Raw genomic sequence first — 8,085 nt, 5'->3', positions numbered from 1 at the left:
TCACAGGCAGAACCAGAAGAACTAGATGGTGCCTGGCTACCACCAATGAACGTCCTGACAGGGAACACAACAGAGGGTCCCTGATGGAGCAGTAGAAGGATGGGATGCAGAACTCAAATTCTAGTAAGAAGACCAGACTTAATGGTCTGACTGAGACTGGAGGTGCCCTGGAAAGCATGGCCCCTGGTCTCTCTATTACCCCAGAACCAAAACAATTTCCGAGGCCAACTCTTCAGACGGGGATTGGACTGGACTGTGGGACATAAAGAGATACTTGTGAAGAGTGTGCCTCTTAGTCAAGTAGGTACAAGAGACCTAAGGGGCGGCTTCTGTCCAGAGTTGAGATGGGAAGGCAGAGAGAGTTAGGGGCTGGTTGAATGTTCCTGGGGAATCAGGGGTGGAAGGGAAGGGTGTGCTCTCACAGAATGGGGTGAGAGGTTGGGGTCTCATAACAATGTATGTAAAAAAAAAAAAATTCTGTATGGGAGACTAACTTGAAATGTAAACTTCATTTAATTACAACAATAAAAAAAAAACTGTTAAAAAAAAGAAAAAAGAAAATTTTCTAGAATCATAAACCGAACAGAAAGATTTGTAGGCTAAAGTTAAAAGTCCAAGGAAGAACTACATTTTTTAATTCGTTACTTTCACAAATTACAAGACAGTTTTTGCTCAACCAAAGTAACTTCTGAATAATTTTTGCATCACACAAATGTCCAAGGGTGGGGGTGGCATTAAAAACTTCACCCAGACAAGCCACTCGCCAGTCACCCCGACCTCGCCAAGTTACTTAGTCTCTCTGAACCTCAGTTTCCTCATCCATAAGAGAAGTCAGAAGAGGTAATACCTTTATTATTAACAAGTCAGTAGTGATACAGTTAATACTGGTAAATAGCATTAGTGGGTGAAGGAACCTGAGAAGCACAAAGCAAGGAGCAAGCATAAGGGATTAGCAGCTTGCTATCAGTCTGGAGTAACTGCAGACCTTCCCAGACTGGGGGCTGGCCAGTGACAGACAAGCGAAAGCTGACACACATATCCTCAGAGACGAAGCATGACTCAGCACAGCCAGATCACGGAATTTTCCTGTGGCATCAGCCTCGGATGTCGGTCAGGAGAGGAAATGCCACGTGTCAAGTCTAACCCCATTCCACACACAGCTGGTGGAATTGTACTTATATCAGTCTTGCAATTTTCCAGTGTCCCCCACCCCCCAGCTTTTCTCTTTCCAAACTGGCTTGTAGGCAAACCAGGACAAGAAAAGTGACCCAGGGCTGCAATGAGGTGGAGCTGGGACGATCTGGGGTATGTCTTCTGGCATAACACTTTAAAAAAATAGGCCACACCCCACATCCAGGTCCCTCCAGGATCACCAAGGAGATAGCAAAAAGGGAAGGGAGGGCAGCAACCTCAGAGAACAGAGTCTTAGTTACTGTAACTAAGGAAAGCTCTGGGAGCCAGCAGGGACTAAGGAACTGATGAGTCAAACAAGCTTTGACGAATTCAATGACCTGGCAAAAGAAGGTCCTTCTTGGTGACCAATTTTCCTTCCTGACTGATGGATTTGGGGAGAGACATGTCAATAAAAGATGACAATCTAAACAGACAAACAAAAATGGGATCAAATCTTGACTCTGCTCATCAGCCTTCTCTATGCCTCAATATCTTCAGCTCAGGGTTTGGGGGGAACTGCCCCCAACTCCCTTCCCCAAGCCTTGCAGGGAAGAAAAGTAAGAGAAATAAAATTCAACCTTATCAATCAAGAGTAAGAGGACCACAGCAGCAGAGCGTAGACCAGGACAGTGGAAACTTCGTGGAGGGTGGAGTTCATCAAAAGTATGGTGCTATTTCCCATCCTCTCCCCATCTTGCCTTTGCTCTGTCGGCTTTTCTAAGCAAACTCAATCACAGAGCGAAAAAGGCCACTGCTGCCCAAGACCTAGAACGGAGAGGACTGCGGAACAATCTCAGAAAGGAGAAAGACTTGTCACCTGAGACAATCTCTACACAATGGGTGGAAACCCAAGAAAAAATCCCTCAACGAAGGAATCACCACTCCAAACACTGAACACAGAGCTCTGGAGACAGTCGTCCCTGAGCCACAAAGTCCCCAAGGCACGGAGCTGTGAAACAGGGGCAGCAGCTGGCCTGCCTTCTGGAAGAAGGGAAGAGCATTATCGGCATCTGAAACGTGGTGAGATGCTTGCTAGACAGGATGAGGGTCAAGCTGGCAGGGACACTCATGTGACAAGCTGCAGGAGATAAAAACAGACTGTCGTGGTAGAAGGAGTCCCTGGGTGGCACAAATGGTTAAGTGCTCGGCTAGTAACTGAAAGGTTGATGGTTCAAACCCAACCAGAGGTGCCTTGGAAGAAAGTCCTGGCAATCTGCTTCCAAAAGGTCACAGCTTTCAAAACCCTATGGTGCATTTCTACTCTGCACACATGGGGTTGCCATGAGTTGGAAGAGACTCAATGGCAATCAGTTTGGTTTTGTGTGGTTTGGTTAATCCCAGTGGAACCACGCAAGTCCCAGAGAGCCTTGGAACTTAGGCTGAGGAGACGCAACCGGATCTCCCAGCAACCTGTAATCAGGAGGAAGCCTGCATTAAGGGAAACCTCAAAGGTTATACAGACAGCGCTGCCTGAGTACTACATAGGGGGAAGAAGGGACAGTTCTGCCTTCACTCCCTTGGCCTTGTGACACGCAAAGGCTGAGGGTTATCCTCTGGAAACAAGTGTCAAGTATTTTTAGGACCAGCTGACAGAGCTACCTCCTGTGCCCCAGCCGGGAGCTTCCCCGAGTCCCTCACTGCTCAGGGGCCTGGTCTCCACGTTCACTCAGGAAGTCCTCTCAGAGGCTGCCCTGCCCTAGAGCTTCTTCTTGTAGGTTCTGAGGAGCCTCACCACCCTCCCTCAGACCAGCTTCCCAGGCCACCCTTCTAGATGGATGGCCTCCTGCTGAGGCTGGCCAGCTGCCAGCAGGGAGCCAGATGTCTCTTTCCTATGAAAACCAAGAAAACCAAGAGAGACTGGGGACAGACAAGAACTGCTTTGAATGAACAGTCACCAAAAATCGGAGGTTGGCCTTTTATTTCTTGAGCTTGAGGCTGACATGCCAGGACGGCAGACATCCACAGCTGTTCCTGAAGCCCCACATGCGTCCCCACCAGCTGGTCCAGGGCACAGCACTTACCCTGAGTGTTCTGTCAGCTAGCTCTCCAGAAGGCAGATGCTATCTAAAGGAAAAGAAGAAAAAAGACCATTATCATCCTCATTTCCCCAGGCATTCCCCAGAGAACCTAGGAATGGCAAGAACATAGGGTTTAGGATCCACAGACGACTGTTCCCTTGGAGCAATGCTCTGTCTCAGGGTGAGTCTATGCAGGCATCCAGGAAAGCCAGGGGCTGAGAGGTGTTGTCCAACTGCCGGGCTCCACCTGCTCACAGGACCACTCAAAGCCTATTTCCTCATCTGTAAAATGGGAACAACAACAGTACCCACCTCACAGGGTCACAGGGAGCAGCCAATGAGGTGACCCCCACAAAGCCCAGGCACCATGCCTGGCACCAAGGACGCGTGTGGACATTAGCTGACATTTTTAGTAATAAGCATTTAAGTAAGCCCCTTCTCTGGCACCCACTCCGCCAGAACAAGAAATTGTAAAACTTTTATTCGGTGTATCCGGCGCGTTTTCCCTTCCTGCCCCCCTTCCAGCCAGCCCAGACCCACTTTCTAGGCGCTGTATAATCCTTCATGCTGCCTCTCCCCAGAACTCTCTGGTTCCCATCTCACACAGCAATTTGATACCATTTAAGAACTGTCTTACAGGACCTGAGAGTTGATGTGTCTCCTATCCCCAGACTATTTCCTCAGGCCTTTCCTTAGAGACCCTCCCCACACACATAAGCACACGCTCCGTGCAGTGTTTAGGCCCCAGGAGCCCACAGTCTGCAGTGGGTGGTCCGTCATCCCTTTTTGCTACCAGAGTTTACAGATCACTGGTTTTTGATAGGCCACGCCTGTCAGTCAGCTGTAGCCACTGGTCAATAAATAGCAAAACACAGACCCAGGCCAGCAAGCTATCAAACTGACTGAATCCCTGCACAGAAAAAGCAGGGGCCTCCAGGATTATGTCGAGGCTGAAACTGTGTGCTGGGGGCATCCAGCTCAGCAAAATATTTATTGAGGACATACCTTGCACATGCCAGAGCACATACCTTGCATATGCTGCTACGTCAAAAGGCATGGGCTCTGCCCCGAAAGCGCCCAGAAGCAGGTTCTTGGGGGCTAGCTAATAGAGGGCAAACACCTGATAACTCGCCAGAGACAGCCAAGAGAGGCCTCTGGGCCTGACTGCCGGGTGAGTCCCAGTCATGCCCTTTCCCAGCTCCATGGCACTCTGGGAAAGTTTCCTCACCTCTCTGTGCCTCGACTGTAGAAGAAGACCTAACAGTACCTGCGTTATACGGTTGTTGTCATAGTTAAATGAGACGATTCATGTAAGGAGCTTAGCAAGGTCCCTAGCACCATACACCAAGAGCTCAATAAAGGTTGTTGCTGTGTGCCGTTGAGTCAATAGCAACCCTACAAGAGAGAGCAGAACTGCTCCATAGGGTTTCCAAGGCTGTCGTCTTTACAGGAGCAGACTGCCACATCTTTCTCCTGCGGAGCCACTGGTGGGTTTAAACTGCCAACCTTTCAGTTAGTAGCCAAGCCCTTAACCACTGCACATCAGGGCTCCTTCAGTACAGGTTAGCTTTTATTATTGTTATCATCATCATCATTATTAATAAAGGAGGAAGCCCACATCCAATTGAATTAAGCAGGGCTTAAAGCAGGAAAGCCTCACTGGTCTTGAAGAATAATTTAATTGTGACAGAACAAGATGAGCGGAAGGGCCCTGTAGAAAACAAGGTCACCAGGAAGAAGTGTGGAGGAGGGACAGTGAATAGTCTCACGAGAGGGCTGAGGCAGAAGAGCCTGTACCTGTAGGGTGCCTGTAGGGTTTCAAAGCCCTACAGGTAAGTCTAGGGTCATTTTGGAGGGACTTGAATGCCAAGTGGAGGCAAGCTTTTAATTCAACAGGTGAAAGGAAATAGTTTGTTCTTTCCATTGACTCGCATCTTCCACTACCAGGCCCTACTCCCTTGGCAAAGTTTGGCGAAGTGTCCACAGCTATGACTAGAAGGCAGCTAAGAGAGAGGTGAGAGATGGCCAGTCAGTCCCAGGCGAGGGTTCGCTTCTGTGAAGGACATCCCTGCGTGAGACTACTTTAGCCCCAAAGCGGGCACTTCTGGAATACAAGGCGGAGAGGCCTGCTCAGAAGAGAGTAAGACGCTACTGGGAGGCAGCCAGAGAGACAGAGAGATGGGCCGTGCTAACCTTCAGCACCCGCTGGCATCTGGCTCAGCAGAAGAGAGATCTGGGCAGGCCCGTGCTTCCTCCCAGACACACAGACACACTGACAACTGCTCTGGTCATGCCCGCAGCCCCCCAGTCCCCTCCTTTCCATGTTCCTCACCCCCCACCCTTCTCTCCTCATTGGTTTACAGTTGGAACCATTTTCTACTAATTCGTCCAAAACATCTAATAAGGACCTACCTACTTGTTCTCGGCTCTGTGTTGGGGCTGTGAGGACACGTTAAGAGGGACACAGACAATTGCAACTTGGAATGAGAGACCTGGGTCTGAGGTGAAAGACCATGAGGGTGCTGTGAGGACAGGCACCCAGCACAGCACCTGGGGTACTGGAAGCGAGATGTGCAGAAACAGGCAGCAGGACACACGGGCACAGCCTGCACGTACAGGCACAGAAGAGGCGGCGGGACCTGCGCGGGCTACAGCGAACGTGACAAACCTGGGGTGGTGATTCTGGAGGTCAGCAGGCTGGAGCATCAGGAGAGGGAGATAAGGAGAAGAGGCCCAGGAGGGTACACTAGGGGAGGGTTGTGGAACCTTGGAAGGCAGCCTGATTCAATTAATAAGCAGGTATGCAGCAACTCTAGCGAACAAAGCCTGTTCCCGCAGGGCAGGGTAGCCAGTAAGAAGCAAAAGCTGCCTGCTCTCAGTACGCTTCTAAAACACAACGAATACATCCATGCCAGGCACCAAGCCTTCCGAACCCAGCTAAGTTCCAGGCCGCCTCTGGATCCAATCTTACTTCCTCGCCGTAGCTTTGAGTCTCTCTGCACCTTGCCTTGTGGCAAATTTAGGGCCCTCACCTTGTAACTTCTCCTTAGGGGCCTCTTTGCAGTGACCAGCCAAACATCTCCCACCCAACTGGAAAGTGTATTCCCCCACATTTTGCTTCCACCTTCCTCAGCTTCCACTTGCTGGTTCTAGTTAACTCAAACTCACCTCCTCTGCCTAATAACCCTTCACTCCTCAAATCCAACACTGCTTCCTTCCTGCCCGCTCCAGCGGCCTCAGAAAGGGCTCACAACTCAGTTCCTCCACAGAAGTCGCCCCAAATCCATCCCCTCCCACCCCCTAGGCCAGTGCAGTTCTTATCGCTCCAGCTTTAGTGTGTGGTTTGCCCTGATTTGGGGGCCCTGGTGGTGCAGTGGTTAAGAGCTCAGGCTGCTAACCAAAAGGTCAACAGTTCGAATCCACCAGCTGCTCCTTGGAAACCCTATGGGGCAGTTAGTTCTACTCTGTCCTGTAGGGTCGCTATGAGTCAGACTCGACAGCAACGGGTTTTGTTTGTTTCTTTTTCCCTCCCTGGAGCGGTCTGTCCGCCGCCCTAGGGCAAGGACTCATCTTATCTCCCGGGTCTTCTCCCAGCACCCAGGCCAGGATCTGCACACAGTAGGTGTGCAAAAGAATGTGATTATGAGTTAAGAATGAGATCAAGAGTTAAGCAGAGCTGTACTGCAACTGAGTAGAAACGCTGGGCTCACGCACCCCCAGCACAAGTATTTCCATCACATACAGGGGAAAGGTGACACGGGGGAGCAAGGGCTGCTGGTGGCAGTGGGTAAGGGAGCAACAGGGAAGGCACATGTTGTGACTGCTGAGTATCCACACTTCTCTGAGCCTCAGTTTTCTCAGCTGCAGAATGGGAAGAATAAGGCCTGCCTATCTCTCAAAATGAAGAGACAATCAGAATTTTAAGAATTCCAAAGGTGGCGGGCAGCAGGGCCCTAGGGACCTGGCTTAAGCCCATCATTTGTGAGATGAGGAAATAGCTTCCCAAAGGTGAAACAACTTGCCCAAAGTACACAGGGTGAGTGGTGCTGGGAGTGACCACGATGACAGATCCCCAAAGCCCGGGCTTCGGACTCCATGCCAGAGAGGGCTGCACGCACCCGCGGCTGCTCCCCGCTGCCCCCAGCGGACTGCACGTAGCAAACTGCTGGAAGCTGCAGAAATAACAGCAGCCCAGCCCACCTCCTAAGCAGGAGTCACTGCGTCCAGGCGGCTCCAGCTTCCTCATCTGAAGCCAAACGGAGCTGAGAGCGCCTGCAGGGTTCCGAGGAGGAGCATCCGGGAGGCGCCCCGCAGGCACTTTGGAAATGGAAAACCCTCGCCTCACTGAGCCGCAGCCAGTATGGAGAGGAGCTCCGGCTTCCGATCTGACAGACTGGGGGACGGACCCTCAGGGACCTCGCCCGAGGCACGTGAAGGCTCCGGGCCTCAGTTTCTCCATCTGCAAAATGGGCCCGCTTGCAGAACCGACGCCGCGGGGGACAGAGGCTGGCGGGCAGGCGACAGCGCGGAGGCCGGGGGAAATGCTCGCGGGCGGGGGTCCCCGGGGCGGAGGCGGGACCCCGCGGGGGGAGGGGCTGGTGGCGCACGTCATGTCGCGTCGCGTCGCGCACCGCCCGTCGCCGTCTCTCGCGCCGTCACTCGTGAGCCCGCGCCGCTGTTTCGCGCGCGACCCTTATATAAGCGTCCCCGCGGCGGCGCCGGCGCACGCCCACCCGCTCCAACCCGCCGTGGGAAGAGGGAGGTGAGGAGCGCCGCCGACACTCACCTCCTCGCCGCCGCCGCAAGTCCTCGCGCAGCTACCGCCGCAACCGCCGATGCCTCCACTGACAGGGAACAGCTGCGGCCTCCGCGCAACCGAACTTGCTGCAGCGCC

This window comes from Trichechus manatus, unplaced genomic scaffold (assembly GCF_000243295.1).
Source record: "Trichechus manatus latirostris isolate Lorelei unplaced genomic scaffold, TriManLat1.0 scaffold00113, whole genome shotgun sequence".
NCBI lineage: Eukaryota > Metazoa > Chordata > Mammalia > Sirenia > Trichechidae > Trichechus > Trichechus manatus.
The sequence above is the reverse complement of the archived record's forward strand: the minus strand, read 5'-3'. Positions refer to the sequence as shown.